Below are 20,127 nucleotides of genomic sequence, written 5' to 3' on the forward strand. Positions count from 1 at the left end.
GAAACCTGCAGGAGTTTATTGATTTGTTTTTCTTTTTTTTAGTGTCACACTCTATTCTCTTTTGTGTGTATGGTTTTTTTTTAATGAGAAAATCCACATTTATTTCAACTCCATGTCGTTTTCAGTTTAAAAACCTCCTAAGTTAGCAGGAGCCCTAGTTCCCTGGGACAGCATGCCAGAGGTGCTGAATGAAATTCATCACCTTTCTCTCCAAACCCCTAGTAGTTCATCCAATTCAAGTCCACACAGCGTAGAAAGCCAGGAGTTGTCTCTTCAGTCAGTCTGCTCCTCTGGTTCCTGACCTTTCTTTCAAGGGAGGGAGGTCAAAATATTTCATACAGGGAACAAAACCACAGTTGAGCTTTCAGCTCAGGTTTGTAAGATGGAGCAAGGGAAGACCCCACTGACTCCAAAGAAATGAACCGATTAAAATGAATTCCTCCTTTACAGTTTTTTTTTTTTTTGGGGGGGGCGGGGGGAGTCCTACAGAACAAAAATGACTATAAAGATTTACAAATGAGGATCCGTTGCATAGATGAGAATCCCCTGGTAAGTGCAGGCTCCAGCTCCTAAAAAAAAGATGGGGCCTGACCAGATAGCCTGGATCAGAAAAGGAACCTACCACATGTGAATAAAACCATCTGAAGAACAGCTCCTCTCTACTTTGGGTCCAAATAAAATACTTACGGAGAGTGGGAAAAGAGAGGAACAAGCCCCAACAGAAGAGAAAATGCTGACATCAGAGTGTGTAAAAATTACAGCTCAATCTTTAATGGTGGTAGCTCCTTTAGCCTCCTCCCTGTTTTGTTGTAGGGCCGTAAACCTTTACCAAGCAGACAGTAGTAGAAAAAGGCTAGAAAGAGGGGCTTGAAGACGATGGATTTTGATTCCTGATTTTATTGTTCAATTTCTCTTTTCTAGTTAAAGTAGTCTTCGGTGGCTGGGAAGCCTGGCCTCCCAAGACCAGAGCCAGTTGGAGCTGGTTCTTGTTGGAAGGGGGTTGGGTGGGGGACTGGGATTGGGCAGGGAGACCCCTGATGTGCTGGTGGTCCTGGGTGGAGAAGAACTGCACTTCACAGAGCCTGGGGTGTGGTGGGAAGGGGATGAGGCAGGAGCGGCTGGCTGGGGAGATGGGACCCACCTCAGTCCCCAGCTTCATTCTCTTCTAATGTTTCCCCACTGGTGGCATTCTCTGCAGTCTTGGAGGCCTTTTTTTTTTCTTTTTCTGGGTTTTCCGACTTGCAGGACTCTGGAGGAGGGCCTTTAGCTCTGCATCCTGGACCTCCTTGTCAGACTTGTAAAGGCCAGGCTCAAAGGGACCACTGGTTGTCTGCATGGGGCCACTCGGCATCAACAGAACTGTAAATTTAAACTGGGCAACAAATTCTCCCTCCTTCTCATAGAGAACATTAAATGGCTGCAGCAGTTCATGTTTGGCGCATTCCACCACACCCATCCGGGCCTTCTTCTCATCTTCAAATGCTCTAAAGTAAACGGCATGGCATCAAAACGCCTTCCAACCTCACTGAAGAAGGCACGTGAAGTTTTCATTTTCAAGCCATATTGTTTAGAAGGATCTCATTTATAAATGGTGGCTCTGTCCTGCATCCTTGGCCTTGCCCTCTCCTGAGCTGACCAGAACATCCACAGCATATACTTCATGTACCTCCAATTCAGCTTCCTCATGGTCCTGCTTCTGCTGGTCTGTGGGATTCTGGATAATGGTTTTCTCTCCATCGACGACATGCTGCTTCAATTGGTGTGACAGCATACCTTCGATTGGCGGGCAATTAAATGAATGGGCAACTTTCTGCCAGGCTTCGGGCACTTGTGTGTTCTGGTTTCCAGGTTTGACCAGGCGTAGGGCAACTTCTGCACAAAGGTGAGCTGCCTTAATGACACCTGCTTTCCTCCCTGTCACCTGGGTCCACTGAGCCACACCAGCCACAAAAGTGTCAGCCACATTAGCGATGAAGCCATCCACATGGACCCCAAGGTCAATTGTTACCAAGTCACCTTCCTTGAGAATACAGTCCTGGTCGCTTTTCAAAGGGGAGAAGTGACACACACAGTTATTTACTGAAATACTGGTGGGAAAGGCAATACCTTTCTTCATTTCTTTTCCTTTCTTGGACATTTTCCCTGTCTCTTCCATAATCATGGCATCACCTTTCTCACACAGGCTCAGCACGACACACCTGAGCAGGATGTTTCCACCAAAGACAGAAGTCCCCGGTTGGTGCTGTCTCCCCCCATCTTATACTTGGTCACGACCAAGTCCTCAGCGATAGTTACATCTTCCCGCCGCCACCACCACTGCAGCCTTGTTCCCTTAAGCGGCCGCCTGGGTCTCCCTCCCTAGCCACAAGTTGTGGCCAGAGCCCCTTCGATTCGCGAGGAGAGCGAGAGCAAAAGCGCGAGCAAGCAAGGGAACGGTCGGGCTGAGGCGCAGGGCACGCTAGGACCTCTTTTGTGTGTATTTTAATCCTCACTGAGGATATATTCTTTTCCATTGATTGTTAGAGAGAGTGAAGTTGTGGGAGAGAAACATCAATGTAAGAGAGACGAATCAGTTGGTTGTCTTCTGCACATGCTCAGACTTGGGCCACGGAACGAACCTGCAAATGAGGTACCTACCTGCCTTTGACCAGGAATAAAACCTATGACTCTTTGGTGCCCGGGCCAACACTCTAATCATTTAGCCACACTGGCCAGGGCTCACCCTCTTATTCTTAAGAGATTTAATACTTTGGAGGTGGGAAAGGGTTCTTAGTTAGAACTTTATTTATTTACTATTTTTTTATTGGAGAGAGAGAGAGAGAGAGAGAGAGAGAGAGAGAGAGAGAGAGAGAGAAACGTCAGTTGGTGCCTCCCATACATGCCCCAATGAGTAATGGAACCCAGCATAACATAGGTATGTGGCCTGATTGGTAATGACCCCGGGACATTTTTGGTGTATGGGATGATGCTCAACCAACTGAGCCACCTGGCCAGGTCCTAGTTAGGAATTTATTAATCACTACCTACCCAGACTGGGCAGTATAGAAATAGCTCTCTCCTCAAAATAAAGACATGTGTGTGTCACATTCCCCCATCTCAGATATTAACTGCTTATAATTTCATTTAAAAAGCCACAAAACAAAACAAACTAAAGCATACTAATTCCAGAGCTCTGATCACTATGCTGGATACTAATTGCAATGATAAAGAAAATGTGGCTTCTGCTTTCTAAGTTTTTTTCTGGTTGTCACAAGGCCCCTTAATTCTCAAGATTTGTTTAACTAAATAAAACAAAGCCACTTTATGAAACTGCAAAGGCATGACAAGGAGTAATAGGAAAGACCCCTTAGTGGAGGAGAACCAAGATGATCATGTAGGTACATACTGGTACTTGCTGCCTCCCACAACCACATCAAAATTACAACTAAAATACAGAACAACCATCATTCAGAACTGCCTGAAAACTGGCTGAGTGGAAGTCCTACAACTAAAGAAGTAGAGAAGAAAGCACATGGAGACTGGTAGGAGGGGTGGAAGCCTGGAACTTGCTAGTCCGACACCCACGTGTGGGCCTTGTTTTTAATTGGAAAGGATATCTTAGCTGTGTAGGTATCCTGTGAAGAGCAAGACCCACACCAGCCCCCCAGCCCAGGGTTCCAGAGCTGGGAAGAGAAGACCCCATAACTTCAGGCTATAAAAACCAGTGGGGATATGGCTGAGTGACATGGAGGCTGCTGGAGTTTCAGTCAGTTCCTCTTAAAGGGCCAGTGCACAAACTTACTCAGACTTGCTCCCTCTGAACTCCATTGCTGGGGCAGCAGCTTGGTCGGGGGATAAGGAGGGGATACAGGGACAGACAGGGAGGAACTAGATTGTATGGCCTTAGAGCAAGAACTTGGGTGTGGCTTTCTCCAAGATAAGGGTGTTTGCAGGGTCATTGTTCCTATGTTGACACCTCCCCCATCAGAGAGCAGACTGGCAGCCATACCTGAGTTTCCATCAGCATGGCCCACACTGTTTGCTCCACCCTGGTGGTTCCCTGAGACCCTGCCCCATCCAATTTGCAGGCCCACCCAAGCTGTTTGCAGTAGCTTTTCCATATGAATGGCCAGTCCTGGCTCAGGCTTCAGACTTTGCTAAAATCTCTTAAACAAGCACCTGGTGTCATCATACCCTATACCTATCAATAAGAGGCCCAAGACCTGTCATTAGAAGCAGCCTGCCTTGCTTCACAGCTTGGCCTTGCCTGGTCACTTCTAAGCCCAACACAAGTAGCAGCCATCTACAAATCACTCTGTAGCTCCTGTTGGGTGGCCCCAGGCAGTGGCTGTCTTTGCATCTCCTGGGAGGCCCCAGAGCCAGTGAACCCGGTGGACAGCTTCAGACCATACCAGATTAAAATTCTACACATCTATGAGCAATAATCTCAAGGGGCAGACTCAATGAGCAACAAAACCCCACTGAAGCAAGTCCTTCTCAATAGGGGTATCTCTTGCACAGCAGCTCTTCCACTGTAGTCGCATCTGGTCCTCATAGCCAATTGGCCTGGAGGCCAATTCCTTCTAGTGATGCCAATAGTAATCATAGCTCAGCTACAATAAGACTGTGCACATGGACTACACAGGGACACACCTAGAGTGCTGAGCTCAGGTGACTGGGGAGGCTGAGCCACTGGGTCCTACAGGACACCTACTATGCAAGGTCACTCTACCAATTCCAGGAGACACATAAAAACAAACACAGGGAAGCAGCCAAAATGCAGAGACAAAGAAACACGTCACAAATAAAAGAACAGAAGAAATCTCCAGAAAAAGAACTAAATGAAATGGAAGCAAACAAACTACTAGATACAGAGTTCAAAACAATGACTATAGGTTGCTCAAGGATCTTAATGAGCGCTTCAATGGACTTAGTGAGAATTTCAAGAACCTTAGTGAGAACATCAAGGGCATGAAAAAGGACCAATCAGAAATTAAGCATACACTAACTAAAATAAGGAATAATTTACAGGGATTCAACAGTAGAGTAGAGCATTCTGAGAATCAAATTAATGATTTTGGATATGAGGAAGCAAAAAACACCCAATCAGAAGGACAAAAAGAAAAAAGAATTTAAAAATATGAAGATAGTCTAAGAAGCCTCTGGGACAACTTCAAGCATACCATCATTTGCATTACCAGAAGGAGAAGAGAGAGAGCCAGATATTTAAAACCTATTTGAAGAAATAATGACAGAAAACTCCCCTACCTGGACTTATAAGTCCAGGAAGTGCAGACTCCCAAACAAAAGGAACCCAAAGAGGCCCACACCAAGACACATCATAATTATAATGCCAAGGGTTAAACACAAAGAGAGAATCTTAAAAGCATCAAGAGAAAAGCACTTAGTTACCTACCAGGGAGCAACCATACGACTATCAGCTGATTTATCAACAAAAACTATGCAGGCCAGAAGGGAGTGGCAAGAAATATTTAAAGTGATGAATAGCAAGGATCTACAACTAAGATTGCTCTACTTAGAAAAGCTATCATTTAGAATTGAGGGTCAGATAAAGAGTTTCAAAGACAAGAAAAAGCTAAAGGAGTTCATCACCACCAAACCAGTATTACATGAAATGTTGAAGAGTATTCTTTAAGAAGAGGAAGAGGAGGAAGAGGAGGAAGAGGAGGAGGAGAAGGAAGAAGAAGAGATAAAAAATATGAACAGTAAAATAGCAACAAATATATATATATCAACAATTGAATCTAAAAATAAAAATAAACGAACAAGAAATTTAATGAACAAAATACACTGATGAATAAAATAGAACCAGTGGCCTGGAAACATGGAAGAGACTGAGGAGTCTTAGCGGGAAGAAGGGCGGGCTGTGGGGGGAAGGTGGGATGAGATTAACCAAAGTGCTTATAAGCATATATGCATTACCTATGGACAGAGACAATAGGGTGTTGAAGGTCTGGGGCCAGATGGTAACTGGGTGGAAAGGGACAATGGTGGGGAAAAAGGGAGACATCTGTAATACTATAAACAATAAAGATTTTTAAACAAACCCTTTAGCTTCTGAGATATTTACTAGAAGTTGGATAGATCTGTTATAAAATGATATATACTATAGCATTGTTCCAGCAGGAAACAATTAGTTCAGAACAGATCCAGGTATGTAGTGATGCTCATTGTCAAATCTGATTTTCCCAGCATGTGACTGTGTCCACTAGATGGCTCCAAAGGACTCTCTGCAGCTAGAATGCACTGGCTTCTATTCAGAAAACATAAAATGTATTTATGTAAGGCCAGCATCTTAAACAAAGCATCTTGTCTGAAATCTTCCTTTTTCTCTATGTTAGTGTGACATATGGATCAAAATAAGTGGACATAGGAATGGTTTTCTCCCATGAAATGTGGCATACTAATAGTGTGGAATAATGGAAATGTAGGTCAAACACAGAGACAGACCAGTAAAAAGACACTCAGACACAGAGTTGACAAGGGAAACTCTCCGTGTGAGTGTGTGTATGTGTGTGTGTGTGTGTGTGTGTGTGTGTGTGTGTGTGGTGTACTCATGCTTCTGAGATTAAACAGTCAAGAATGGAAATGATAAAAATACTTCTAAAAAAAGGTAAAGAGAAAGTATTGTAGGAAAACCTATAAAGAAAATAAAAAGTTGGAGAATATGAGAGAGAGTCCTCAACTGAGCAGAAGACTAGGAACTTGATTTAAAAGTTTTAATATGGAAATTCCAGAAGAAAGGTAACTTGAGTTTTAATGAATTTTATGTAAGTGAAAGCTTAGGGAAAAAGACACCAAATCATCTAGAACCAATTTAAGGGAATTTCTTCATTTCAGGGGAATGTAACTTATTGTTCACAAAGAGTATTCAGTACCTGCTGGGGAAGCTGACAGTTGTATGGGCGCGCCCTTGTAGGTAACTAACTGCTTTTCTCTTGATGCTTTTAAGATTCTCTCTTTGTGTTCAACCCTTGGCATTTAATTATGATGTGTCTTGGTGTGGGCCTCTTCGGGTTCCTCTTATTTGGGACTCTGTACAATTCTTGGACTTGTAAGTCTATTTCTTTCACCAGGTAAGGGAGTTTTCTGTCATTTCTTCAAATAGGTTTTCAATATCTTGCTCTCTCTTTTCTCCTTCTAGCACCCCCATAATGTGAATGTTGGTATGCTTGAAGTTGTCCCAGAGGCTCCTTACATTATCTTCATATTTTTAAATCCTTTTTTCTTTTTGTCTTTCTGATTGGGTGTTTTTTGCTTCCTCATATTCCAAATTCTCAAAAATCCTCTACTCTACTGTTGAATTCCTATAAATTATTCTTTATTTCAGTTAGTGTATACTTAATTTCTGACTGATCCTTTTTCATATCTTTGACATTCTCACTAAGATTCTTGAAAGTCTCACTAAGTCCCCTGAAGCTCCCATTAAGATCCTTGAGTAACCTTATAACCATAGTTTTGAACTCTATCCAGTACTTTGCTTGCTTCCATTTCTTTCATTTGTGACATCTTTCTTTGTCTCTGCAGTTTGGCTGCTTCCCTGCATTTATTTCTATGAATTAGGTAGATGTGTTATCTCTCCTGGAATTGGTAGAGTGGGTTTGTGTATTAGATATCCTTTTAAATAGTCATTTCAGATGATTCTGATGCAGAAGATTAAGAGAGATCTCTTAGAGAAACATTGCCCTAAGCAAAGGCAGGATTGGTTAATCAGAAAGGCCTTCAACATGGTCAGTGTGGCTCAGTGGTTGAGCATCAACCTACGAACCAAGAGGTCACAGTTCGATTCCTGGTCAGGGCACGTGCCCGGGTTGTGGGCTTGATCCCCAGTAGGTGATGTGCAGGAGCAGCCCATCAATTATTCTCACTATTGATATTTTTCTCTCTCTCTCCCTTTCCCTTCCTCTCTGAAATAAATAAAAATATTTTTTTTAAAAGAAAGGCCTTCAAACTCACGTCTCCATACATTCATTTATTCTTTTATTCATTCATTTTCACTCTCCTAAAGACATCAATTCAACAAACATTTCTAAGGCCTTAGCATTGTACTTGGTGATGTGGGACATAGTAAATATAAAGAGATTCAGTTCCTGCCTGAAGGGAACTTAGACATCTATCTCAGGCACTAGATTTATATATATCAATATCAGATTTATTTAATATATATCTATAAGGAATTAGATAGATAATATATGTATATGCTTATTGGTATTAGAAATACATGCCCATATGGATCGGGCATTAATCTAATATAGTATGTCCTCCAAAAATATATACACACACTTTGAATAATTATAAAGGCAGTGATTATTAAAATACATTTCATTTTAAAAACTGAGCTGCCAGCTGTCAAAGTGTGTGTCCATGTTTGGGACACCCTGTATGTCTAATGCTGATGTATATATGTGAATGGCAATGTCAGGTGGTAAGTTCTGAATTTGTAGAAGGGATGAAGAAAGTGTTGAAGGGATTTAGAAGGAAATCATGTTAGTGTGAGATAGTGTGATGGGAAAGGAGGAGCTGCCCTTGTAGAGGAGCGGGGGCACTGTCCAGGCCCTGAATGATGAGAAGCGAGTGGGATATTTGAGAGGAAGGAAAAGTATTAGCTTTCTAATATACTTATTAAGCAAGAATGTTATTTTATTTTATTTTTTTAATTAAATCTTTATTGTTCAGATTATTACATTTGTTCCTCTTTTTTCCCCCCATAACTCCCCTCCTCCCAGTTCCCGCCCCACCATCCGCCCTCACTCCCCACCCACTGTCCTCATCCATAGGTGCACGATTTTAGTCCAGTCTCTTCCCGCATCCCCCACACCCCTTTCCCCCCCAAATACAGTCAGTCCATTCCCTTTCTATGTCCCTGATTCTATTATAATCAACAGTTCATTCTGTTCATCGGATTATTTATTCACTTGATTCTTAGATTCACTTGTTGATAGATGCATATTTGTTGTTCATAATTTGTATCTTTACCCTTTTCTTCCTCTTCCTCTTCTTAAAGGATACCTTTCAGCATTTCATATAATCCTGGTTTGGTGGTGATGAACTCCTTCAGCTTTTCCTTATCTGTGAAGCTCTTTATCTGACCTTCAATTCTGAATGATAGCTTTGCTGGATAAAGTAATCTTGGTTGTAGGTTCTTGGTATTCATCACTTTGAATATTTCTTGCCACTCCCTTCTGGCCTGCAAAGTTTCTGTTGAGAAATCAGCTGACAGTCGTATGGGTATTCCCTTGTAGGTAACTGAGTTTCTTTCTCTTGCTGTTTTTAAGATTCTCTCTTTATCTTTTGCTCTTGGCATTTTAATTATGATGTGTCTTGGTGTGGTCCTCTTTGGATTCCTTTTGTTTGGGGTTCTCCGAGCTTCTTGGACCTGTAAGTCCATTTCTTTCACCAGGTGAGGGAAGTTTTCTGTCATTATTTCTTCAAATAGGTTTTCAATATCTTGGTCTCTCTCATCTTCTGGCACCCCTATAATTCTGATGTTGGTACGCCTGAAGCTGTCCCAGAGGCTCCTTACACTATCCTCGCATTTTTGGATTCTTTTTTCATTTTGCTTTTCCGGTTGGGTGTTTTTTGCTTCCTCGCATTTCAAATCATTGACTTGATTCTTGCGCTCCTCTGTTCTGCTGTCGGGAGTCTGTATAATATTCTTTATTTCAGTCAGTGTATGCTTAATTTCTAGTTGGTTCCCCAATATAACATCGAGGGTCTCATTAGTTTTCTTGTAGATCTCATTAAGTTTATCGGCGGCTTCTAAACAGTTCTTGAGAGACCTTAAAAGTGTGGTTCTGAACTCTATATCTTCCATTGACAATTTTGTCCTGTTTCTTTGTCTCCGCATTTTGTTATGCTTCCTTGGTGCACCCCCTAGTGGTCTTTGTGCGCAGTCTTATAAACCTTGATTGTTGTAGCTAATTCCAGGGAGGGTTTGACCTCCAGGCCAAGTGGCTATGAGAATCAGCTGTGTCAGCAGTGAGAGAACTTCTGCCCTCTAGGGAGGTGCTAATCTGGCGTTTGCCTGAGGCTATCCGGCAAATGCCTCTGTGCAGGGCTTGGGCGGGGCGGGTCGCACAGGATCAACAGGGTGGGCCGGAGAGAGCAGTGATGGCGGCTCTCAGTCCTGTCCCCAGGGGCTCTGCCTCTCTGAGTCCCAGCACCCGCTGCAAAGCTCGGAGAGAAAGCTGCACTCGCTCTGACCGAAGCTAGGCAGTCCCGCTTCTCCCGTTTGAGTCTGGGTCCCTAAAGACTCGCCCGGATCTGGAGCTCAGAGTCTGCGACTCCCTCCCGATTGAAAACGCCAACCGCGCCCTCCGCCGCCAGCCCGCTCCTCGCGCGCACTCCGCACCTCAGAATTTGACTTCAGCACTGCGCCTCCTCTGAGTGTCCGTATGCGTTTCTCTTTCCTCCTAGTTGTAGGACTTCCACTCAGCCAGCGTTCCAGTGGTTTTGGGTGATGTCCGTTCAGTCTTTTAGTTTCACTTTTGAAATAGTTGTTCAAAGCAGCAAACTCCGGCGTTAACCTATGCCGCCATCTTGGTTCTCCAAGCAAGAATGTTATTAACATCTTTAAGCCAATATGAAAGATAGCAAGGTGGCAAAGCATGACCAGGGATTGAAGCTATCATCTTGTTAACTACACTCAAAGGAGAAATAAAGGATAAGAGAAGCCAGAAGTTCTTGAATTAGCAACATCATCTTCAATACCCTGATGCCAACTGGGCCATTTTTTACTTTAATAAATTGATAGATGATAGGAGTGCTTGACATAACATGTTTATATTATACTAGAGGCTCAGTACATGAAATTTGTGCATGGGTAGGGTCCCTAGTGGCTGCAGGCTGCTGGATGCCGGCTGGAGCCTCCCTTTCCTGCTGCTGGCTGCCAGCTGGGGCCTTCCTTTGCTCCATGCCACTGCCTGGTGGTCAGCACACATCATAGCTAGCAATCTAACTCCCAGTAGGTCGAACTCCTGAGGGGACACTTTGCATATTAGGCTTTTATATATCTACTAGTCACCCGCTGCACAGATTTGTGCACGTTGAAAGGAAATTAATTAGAAGTTGGCCAGCAGGGTGGGACTGGGCAAGATGGGCCAGACACGCCCTGGAGCCAACCTCTTGTAGTTCCTTCCCGGCATCTGCAGAGTGAGTGGGGTCCCTCTTGCAGGGGGGTCCCTCACCTGGCCTGTGGGGATAGGGCCAAAACTAGCTCTCCAACATCCCCTGAGGCAGGGGTCCTCAAACTTTTTAAACAGGGGGCCAGTTCACTGTCCCTCAGACCATTGGAGGGCCGGACTATAGTTTAAAAAAAAAACAAATTCCTATGCATACTGCACATATCTTATTTTGAAGTGAAAAAACAAAATGGGAACAAATACAATATTTGTATTTGCATGTGGCTCGCGGGCCGTAGTTTGAGGACCCCTGCCCTGAGGGGTCCCAGAGTGCGAGAGGGCACTCTGCAAAGTTGTTGTCATACAGGGTGTAGAACACAAATTCAAGTGTGCAGTAAACCAGATTCAAGGCCAACAGTGCCCAAGATACAACATAACCCACAGCCCCGTGAGGAATCAGGCTCTCTCCTCTCTGGTTTCAGGGTGCATCACTCGAGAACTGCCACTTCCAAGTTACTGCAGTTTGGCAGCTCCTGCATTGAGCGTCTGCCCCATGGTGGTCAGTGCACATCATAGTGACCGGTTGGATGGTTGAACACTTAGCACATTAACCTTTTATATATATAGGAGATATATATAAAAGCCCAGCGACCGGTATGGTGGAATGACCAGAATGACTGGTGGCTATGATGTGCACTGCGGCAGCCAACCAGCTTGATCCAGGCCCCCATCGCCTCCCACCTCACAGCCAGCCTGGTCCCGATTGGCCCTCAACATCCCGATCAGGGGCGGGGCCAGCCAACCAACTGTCTTCAGCCCCTTCCCCCCGCCGGCCCGGCCCGATGGGCCCCTATTGGGGTGGAATGGCTGAACCCCACCCATGCATGAATTTGTGGTGCACTGGGTCTCTAGTATAGATATATTTCTGTTTTTCTCATAGATTCATATCTATTTCATCCATCTGCTTTCAAAAGTTAAAACTATGATTATAAGACACATGAAGTGTATAGACAATTTGCACCTTAGGACTGTTTGAGGCTGAGGGAGAAAGAGTAGTCTAATTAAAAATCAATTTTTATTTAACAAAGAGATCTGTATTCCTTAAATTTATGCTATATTTGTCTATCTCATTACATGAAAGAAATTTAATCTAGTTATCTTGTTCTTTGTCTCTAGCTCTTCTTGCTAACATCTTACAAAGCATCAAAAACAAAATATCTAAGCAATTTTGTCTGAGTTTCCTCTGAGCATTGCTAGGTCTGATTAAATTATTGAATTGATACCCCCTCTCCTGGGATACTAACCTTTAGATCATTTCTCAACTGACATTCCCTTTCACTTAGGCCACATTCCATTTGCTAAGACCATCTGGTTTCCAGATGACCTAATCCTATATAATAAAACCCTAATATGCAAATTGACTGAACAGCAGAATGACTGGTCACTATTACGCACACTGACCACCAGGGGACAGACACAGGATCTGCCCCCTGGTGGTCAGTGTACTCCCAAAGGGGGAGCACCACTCAGCCAGAAGCTGGGCTCATGGCTGGCAAGTGCATTGGTGGTGGCAGGAGCCTCTCCTGCTGCCTCTGCTGCAGGCGGGTGGTAAGGAGCAAGGGGTCCTGGACTGTGAGAGCACCAGACTGCGAGAGGGATGTCTGACTACCGGTTTAGGCCCAATCTCCAGTTGTGCACAAATTCGTCCACTGGGCCTCTAGTAAATTTATAAGTCCTTACCACTTTTGGCCTCATGTATTCCTCCTTCAATGACCCTAACAAGCATGTAGACAGGTGGTATTACTATATCGCCATGCTAGATGGGAAAGGGCCAGACTCAAGCCAGACAATTGGGTTTTTAATCTTACATATATGTCACTTACTATCTGTGTGGCTTTGATAAGGTTATTTAACCTTTATGTATCTTGGTTTCCTTATCTATAAAAAGGACATAAATAGAAGTTCTTATGATGATTAACGGATCCATACATATAATGCACTTGAAATAGCCAAACCCATAGTAAGGGATTAATCCATGTTAGCTATTGCCATGAACTCTGATGTTGAGAATGGTACACAAGTGCAAATTTCATGGGATTATAGGTAGACTGAGAGGTATTATGTTAATGTATAATGTATATATTTATACATTATAATATGTACTATTAATTTATATTAATATAACTAATTTAAACAAATAATTTATATGTATACAGTTTTTTAATTTATAAATAAATTATATTAATATGAAAATTATTCAACACTCCACCAAGAATCTTACCTAATAATAGACAAACATGTAAATTGACTGTCCCTCCGATATGCTCACCAGCCAATCAGGAGAGCATGCAAATTAACCCAACAAAGATGGTGGTTAATTTGCATACGTAGGTGCCCAGCTGCCTGGGTCCTGGGAACATCATCGGCACCCAGGTCACTCTGAGGTAGGCCCCACCCCATGTGGGCCCTGAGCAGTGTAGGAAGGGCCTGAGCCAGGGGGCTCCTGGGCAGGGGCGGAGCCGGCCATCAGAGCTGCAGGGGGCCCCTGCCTAAGCCTAAAGCCTCAGCCAAAGGTGTTAGGCCTGGGCCGGGGGGCGGAGCCAGTGATCGGAGGGGTCTGGGGGGTCCCCTGCCAAGGCCTGACTCCTTGGCCAGAGGTGTCAGGCTTGGGCGGGGAGCTGAGCTGGCGATCGGAGGGGTCTGGGGGTCCCCTGCCCAGGCCTGACTCATTGGCCAGAAGCGTCAGGCCTGGGCGAGGTGCTGATCTGGCAATCAGAGGGTGATATGGGTTGATGCCTCTGGTCGAGGCGTCAGGCCTGGGCGGGGGGCCGAGCCCGCGATTGGTGTGAACTATAGAGGAAACACCTTTTCTGACTGCTCATTGGCTAAGCTCCCTGTATGCCACTGGTAATATTCTTAGTAACTTGGGTAATAAGAATCCAAAAACGTGATCTAGGGTTTTTCACCACACTCCTGGAGAAAAAAACGAAGGTCCACTGCTGGAGGGCTAAGCAATGTCATATCCTGCCCTAGCCGGTTTGGATCAGTGGATAGAGCTTCGGCCTGCCCACGATAGGGTCTGGGTTCAATTCTGACCAAGGGCATGTACCTAGGTTACAGGCTCCTCTGTGGTCAGGGCCCAGGTCAGGGCTCATGCAGGAGGCAACCAAAATGTTCTTCTCACTTTGATGTTTCTCTCTGTCGTTCCCTTTCTCTTCCACATTCTCTAAAAATCAATGGAAACATATCCTCAGGTGAGGATAAAAAAAATAATAAAGAAATGTCATATCCTTTGAAAGACACATCTTGAAAATGCCTAAAGAAAGTTGTCATTTTTTCATGGTGAAGGGACTGGAGTCCGTGTTGATGAAAAATCCTTGGTGGCTGCGGTGACTGGCAGTGGCTGCAGTAGCGGGTGATGGGGCTGGTGCCTTCCCCTGATCAGCCCGGTTGCCTCCCACAAAAGGAGGCCAGACTGCGGCTTAGGCCCACTCCCCAAGGGGGGCAGGGAGCGGGCCTAAGCCATCAGTAGGACATCGTCTGAGGGCTCCCAGTATGTGAGAGGGGGCAGGCTGGGCTGAGGGACACCCCCCCCCCCCCCCGCCGCCACCCAGTGCATGAAATGCACCGGGCCCCTAGTGCATAATATAAAATCATATGGCATAGGTTGTAGAGAGCACCTGGGAAGGCACATGGGCATTTCTTTAATTATTGTCAGCTGAATCCAGTGGCCTTTGGCAAAGCCACATCCTGGAAACACGCTTTGCCAAAAGGCAAGGAGTGCTGTCAGCTTGACCTTCAGCCCAGGTGCCAGGAAATGGGTTTTGTTATTTAAATCCAGCAAAGCACCAGGAATGAATATGACTCTGGCCCACCCAAGAATGCACATAATCTCCTTTGTCTTGACTTTTAGTAAAACTTCCTGGTTTTGCTGTATAAAATAAACATGCTGTATTGGCTCTGGGTCCCTGTCTCTGTCTCTCCATCAGAGGACAGTGGTCCCAGCTGGCCCCAGCTTTTTCCTTCCATCTCTGTGTCTGTCTCTTTCTTTAATTTTCTCAATTCCCAGCCTCCCCTACTCAGGAACTGGACTGCTCTCCCGCTGTGCTGGGTGTGGAGAAGAGAGAAATATTTACAATAGGTATTAAATATGAGACTAGCAAGGTAGAGACATAAAAAAGAACTGGAGAAGAATTTAGTACAAAAATGCATCCATGATCTCTTATGTATATGCAAAGGGTGATCACACATTTGCCTCTAAGGTTTCTGCTAACCATTGCAAACCTGATAAAAAGAGGTCAGTTGTTCAAGAGAAACATAATTACTCACACAATTAATTACACAATTAAGACCAGAGAGGATACTCCCTACAGTCATCTATCGGATGAATCTGTGTAATATAATAAAAGACGTTTTCAACATCTTTTCAACAAATGAGCCAAAGTGTTTCACAGGGCTGCTCCTGTAACATTCTTCAAATTGTCACCCAAGCGCATGTCAGCAAAAGCAGTTATATGAGAAATGGAATTGTGTGACCCAGGTGCCCAGCTCTCTGTTGATTCTGCTTTATGGAGAGAAGGATTTTGGAATGCCTGGAACACCCATAGCTTAAACTCATTCCTAGTTGCTTGATTTCTTAAAACACTCAAGACTGTCCTCTCATTTCATCTTTAGAATTAAACCTATTTTACAGATAAAGAAACTGAACCTGCCCTAAGCGGTTTGGCTCAGTGGATAGAACATCGGCCTGCAGACTCAAGGGTCCCAGGTTTGATTCCAGTCAAGGGCATGTACCTTGGTTGTGGGCACATGCCCAATATGGAGTGTACAGGAGGAGTTAATCAATGTTTCTCTCTCATCGATGTTTCTGACTCTCTATCCCTCTCCCTCCTTCTCTGTGAAAAATCAATAAAGTTTACTTAAAAAAAAAAAAAAGAAAAGACACTGAACCTGAGAATGGTGGGACAGCTAGGAAATTTGAGGGGAGGATTTGACCTGCTAACTCCCAAACTCTCCCTAGCCTCTGGCCTTCATTCCCAGACTTCTAAGAACCCTGTTCCCTCTGCCTTATGTCCCATTCCCTTTTCTAATCAATTATAATCTGATTTTTATTTCTGCAACTCCATTGAAATTTCTCTGGCAAAAGCTGTGAATGATTATATGCTTATTGATTTGAGAGAGAGGGGGGGAGGGAGGGAAGAGGAGAGAGACAGAGAGAGAGAGAGAGAGAGAGAGAGAGAGAGACAGAGAGAGACAGAGAGAGAGAGAAAGAGAGAGAGAGAGACAGAGAGAGAGAGAAAGAGAGAGAGAGAGAGAGATCAATTGGTGCCTCCTATACACACTCAGACTGGAGATTGAACCAGCAACCTAGGTAATGGTCTTACCTAAAATGAAACCCTCAACCTTTCGGTGTATGGGACAATACTCCAGCCAGCTGAGCCGCCCAATCAGGGTGTGAATGATATTTTTATTGTCAAATCTGGTGACCCTTTTCTCAACTTTTTTGGGGTTGTTGTTTAGTTTGAAACAATTGTTCCGTTTTTGGCATTCTGTCTTCTTCGGCTTTTGGAGCACTCATTGCTCCTCGTCCTCCTCCTGCTTCCTGTTTCCCAGGGAGCCACCTTTGGTCCTCTCCTCTCTCACTCTATGCATTCCTGCAGGAGACTCAGTCCTCTCTCATGAAGTCAGCTGCCATCCTGGAAACATTACTTCCTAAACTTACACAGTAGGGTCACATTTTGTATGAGGTTGAGTTCTAAGGTCAGAGTCTGAGGTAAAAAGTAAGACGTGTTCATTGTTTTTTTCAGTTGAATAAGAGATAAGACAGCAGGCTCAACTTGGGAGCCATTATATAGGAAATAAGATTTCTTTAAAGACCAGAACTATATTCAGAGTGTTGATGTGTTCATATTGTGAGGACAGGTAAGGGAAATGAGACCGTATGGAGGAAGAACAGGTTTACACATCCCATTTCATAGTCAGTTTAGAGTCTACAGCCATGGGGTGAATTGGCAGAAAGAAAAAAAAATTATTTATTTATTTATTTAAGACCAAGTACACACAGGTTAATTTACATATGTTAATGTGACTCCATGTGTCCCTACAAACTCTCACTGTGTGCCTGTTAGCCATTGTCATTTGGTTGTCCCATAAGATTTCAAACTCAACATGTTTAATATTTAATTTATTGTGTTTACATCACACTGTTTTAATTATATGTAGCAAAATATCCACTATTATTCCTGTAACAAAGATACTCCCAAGTTTTAATGGTTTAACCAATAAAATTTTGTCTCTCATCTGTGTAACAGCCCAAAGTAGGTTTTCTGGGCTAGGAGGTGGGGGTGGGGAGGGTGAAATGGTTTTCTGGGCCAGGAGGTGGGGGTGGGGAGGGTGAAATGGTTTTCTGGGCTAGGAGGTGGGGGTGGGGAGGGTGAAATGGTTTTCTGGGCTAGGAGGTGGGGGTGGGGAGGATGAAATGGTTTTCTGGGCCAGGAGGTGGGGGTGGGGAAGATAAAATGGTTTTCTGGGCCAGGAGGTGGGGGTGGGGAGGATGAAATGGTTTTCTGGGCCAGGAGGTGGGGGTGGGGAGGATGAAATGGTTTTCTGGGCCAGGAGGTGGGGGTGGGGAGGGTGAAATGGTTTTCTGGACTAGGAGGTGGGGGTGGGGAGGATGAAATGGTTTTCTGGGCCAGGAGGTGAGGGTGGGGAGGGTGAAATGGTTTTCTGGGCCGGGAGGTGGGGTTGGGGAGGGTGAAATGGTTTTCTGGGCCGGGAGGTGGGGGTGGGGAGGGTGAAATGGTTTTCTGGGCTAGGAGGTGAGGGTGGGGAGGGTGAAATGGTTTTCTGGGCCGGGAGGTGGGGGTGGGGAGGGTGAAATGGTTTTCTGGGCCAGGAGGTGAGGGGTGGGGAGGATGAAATGGTTTTCTGGGCTAGGAGGTGGGGGTGGGGAGGGTGAAATGGTTTTCTGGGCTGGGAGGTGGGGGGTGAAATGGAGCACAGGAGGACCTCTCCACAAGGTCACTCACACCCTAACCTTCCTCCCCATCTTTAACTTGTTCTTCCACCAGTATTTCGTGTCTCAGTTCCCTGTTTTGTGAAATGGGCCAACATTAGTACTCTTCGAAGTGGTTGTTGTGAAAATTGAGATAATAATCTGTGCAAAGCAATTGGAATGCGCCTGACTTAGAGTTGACGCTCAAAAGTTGGTTAACTATTGCCCAGCTAGTGTGTCTCTGTGGTTGAGCATGGACCTATGAACCAGGAGATCATGGTTCGATTCCCAGTGTGGTCCCCAGTGTGGGGGGCTCAGGAGGCGGACAATCAATGATTTTCTCTCTCGTCACTGCTGTTTCTCTCTCACTCTCTCTTCCTCTCTAAAATCAATGAAAGTATATTTAAAATATAAAATAAAATAAATTGGTTAACTATTATTGCTCTTAATTAGTTGCAGGATTTCATCAGCCACCAAGTTGCACTATGCTAGAAACTCTCTTCTCTCGTTACTGACTCTCATAAACACACATATTTATGTTTCTTTAAATGCAAGAAATAGGTTTCTGATATAGAAATCAAAACAGTTGGATTTGGTTTTTTTTTGAAAAGAAAGCAAAAGCCACTCTCCCTGGGGATCCAATGGGCCATGTAATAAGACTATGTGGTTGTGTTAGAACTCTTAGTTGAAAGGGATCCAGAAAAGTTTTCTTGTCCCCTCATTTTAAAACAGAGGAAACTACAGCCCAAGTAATGACAGAGCTGAGACTCAGTTCTAGTTTCTTTTTTTTTTTTTAACTCCAATCAAATGACTCCTTCCTGTGTAAACACCTTCACATAGTCTTCTTGATTTTCACCTCTTAGTTTAATTTCACAGATAAGCAAACTAAGCCAAAACCAACCAAACAACTCCTCTCCTCATCTTCACAATCTTTGGTTTGTGTCTATTAAATGAAGATGCTGCTGTATGAATTCCCCCTTATCTCCTATGGTTACCAAACCACTTAAGTTTCCAGAGTATTTACTACCAGGTAAATTCTGATTCTCCTAGCCTGGTTACTTGGATCCCCAAGCCCAGTGCCATCTCCTTTCCTGATTTTTACTCTCAGCAGCAGATGGCACTGTGAGCAAGTCTGGGAAGATGTTTTCCTTCCTCAGGGAAAGTTGAGGGAAAATGTCCTCAACCCTTCCTTGATTTTATAGGCATGCTCACCTTCCTTTTTCTGGGTCAGAGTGCTCACAATGAGTGCGAGCTGTGTACTAACAAGAATAAGTAACACTGTGTGTATAATTCATATGGTCTGGGATGCTGTGGCTGCTGATTCATCATTGAACTTGCTTTCACTCTTCCCTGGGCACACAACTGGACTACATTTCCTGGTGTCTGTTGTTGGATTTGGCCATGTGACTGAGACATGACCAATGGAATTGATCTGCACCATTTCCAGGCCTGGCTTATAAAAGTCTCCTGTGCTTTTCTTCTTTACTAGCAGGATGTCAATGCTCAGGATGACCGTGGAAGTCATGGGCCAATGGTGGCAGAGTTGCCACTATGCCAGGTTCCTGAATGACTGCATGGAGGCAAGTACCCCATTGACTTGGACCCACATCAGGGAGTTACATGAGTAAAAATTAAATTAAAATGTTAAGTCACTGGAATTGTGGGCTTTGTTGTTGCAGTGATTAACCTACCTTTACTGACACAAAATTAACTACTGAAACCTCCCTGCTCCATGTGTTGTTCCTGGGGAAAATGTTTAATGATATTTTATCAGAAGCATCCAAGTTTCTGCACAATAGGGTGTCTTTTTTCCACATTAGACTCCAAAGGGGAAGTGATTGTTCTTTGTCAAAGAGGGTCTTAAAGGCCTCCACCCTCAATTGTTTCAATAAAACAAAGAGCTTGATCTGCAGACTGGAAGGCAGGCAGCTAGCAGGGAGAACGTAGATTAGCTCAGGATAAAGACAGACTGAGCCTATATCATGTGGTCAAGTTTGTTTCTAAGTAAATCAG

At 44.3% G+C, this 20,127-nt stretch overlaps 1 pseudogene across 1 annotated transcript; it reads right to left on the reverse strand.

Moving 5' to 3' along the window:
- Positions 1-1,008: 1,008 nt before the first annotated feature.
- Positions 1,009-19,639, reverse strand: LOC308524772 (proliferation-associated protein 2G4-like; annotated as a pseudogene). The gene is made up of 2 exons: positions 19,553-19,639; positions 1,009-2,358 (listed from the first exon to the last, which is right to left on the reverse strand). The product of its transcript is annotated as a proliferation-associated protein 2G4-like (transcript).
- Between the last annotated feature and the right edge of the window lie 488 nt (positions 19,640-20,127).

This window comes from Myotis nattereri (genome assembly GCF_964212035.1).
Source record: "Myotis nattereri genome assembly, chromosome: 1".
NCBI lineage: Eukaryota > Metazoa > Chordata > Mammalia > Chiroptera > Vespertilionidae > Myotis > Myotis nattereri.